Source organism: Parus major, unplaced genomic scaffold, assembly GCF_001522545.3.
Source record: "Parus major isolate Abel unplaced genomic scaffold, Parus_major1.1 Scaffold538, whole genome shotgun sequence".
In the NCBI taxonomy this organism is placed as follows: domain Eukaryota; kingdom Metazoa; phylum Chordata; class Aves; order Passeriformes; family Paridae; genus Parus; species Parus major.
The window spans coordinates 1-1,461 of NW_015379426.1; positions in this window are offsets into that span (position 1 = coordinate 1).

Here is a 1,461-nt window from a genome sequence, read left to right on the forward strand (position 1 = left end):
GAAGGTGAAGGTCCCAAACCAGGGTGAAGGTCCCAGATCAGGGTGAAGATCCCAAACCAGGATGCTCCCAAGACCCCAAACCATCCCCAACCTTCATCCCCCATCACTGCCTCACCCATCCCAAGCCCAAAACCCCTGAGGAGGCTCCAAAATCCCGCTTGGATTTTATGGGATGAGCTCGGAGAACCCCCAGCTCCTCCGGGTCTCCGTTTGCATCCCACACGGGACGGGAAGAGCCGTCAAACCGGAATTTTCCAGCTCCTGAATCCTTTCTTTTCCCCTCTGCTGAGCCGTGGCCGTGTCCCAGCGTTCCCAGGGAATCATCCATCACCTCCCCCGTTTATTTGGGATAATAAATCCCGCTGGATTCTGTTCCTCCCCTTCCCCGAGAGGAGCCGACAGCTTGGAAGCTCCCAGGGGTGGGAAATATCCCAAAAAAAAATCCCAGGAGGAACTGGAAACTTCCAGGAGATGCTGGAGCCACCCCAGTGCCACCAAGGCACGTCACTGCCACCAAGTTTTGGGGTGCCACCACCGTGGTTGGGCCCCAAAATGTCGGTTTGAAGGCACCAGAAGCTCTGTGGGGTCCCCTTTTCCTGCCCCTGGAGCTCCAAGGGGATCCTTGGAGAGGAGCTGGGACGGTTGGTGGCTCACGGATCCCACGGCAGGTCCAATCCCAAAGCCGGAGGAGATAGAACCGGAATTTGGGGTCTCCCGAGGCTCGGTTTGGCCTGGAAGGAACTTCCCAGTGGGATTTGGTGCCACCTTCCACTGCTTCCAGGAGAATGGACACCACAGCCCGGGATGGCCTTGGAGCTGTCACCTCCATGGGATCCATCGCTTCCAGCAGCACAGCCCCTTCCAAAGCCTTGGAGATGTCGGGAGAGGACCTCGGCTCGGCACAGGGGGTCTCCACATCCCACAGAACCCTCGGCACCGCCTCGCCTGGGGACAATTCTCCTTCTTCTGGGTTCTGTCAGAGGAGACCTCGGGGTCGGGAAGAACCGATGGAGACCTCGGGGTCGGGAAGAACCAACAGACCTCGGGGTCAGGAAGAGCCCATGGAGACCTCGGGAAGAGCCCATGGAGACCTCGGGGTTGGGAAGAACCCATGGAGACCTTGGGAAGAACCAGTGGAGCCGTCGGGGTTGGAAAGAACCCACAGAGACCTCGGGGTTGGGAAGAACCCATGGAGCCCTCAGGGATGAGAAGAACCCACGGAGCTCTTGGGGTCAGGAAGAACTGATGGAGCCCTCAGGGTTGGGAAGAACTTTTGGAGCCATCAGGGTTGGGAAGAACCAACAGAGACCTTGGGGTCGGGAAGAACTGATGGAGCCGTTGGGGTCAGGAAGAACCGATGGAGCCATCGGGGTTGGGAAGAACCCATGGAGACCTTGGGAAGAACCAGTGGAGCCGTTGGGATTGGGAAGAACCCACAGAGACCTCGGGGTTGGGAAGAAC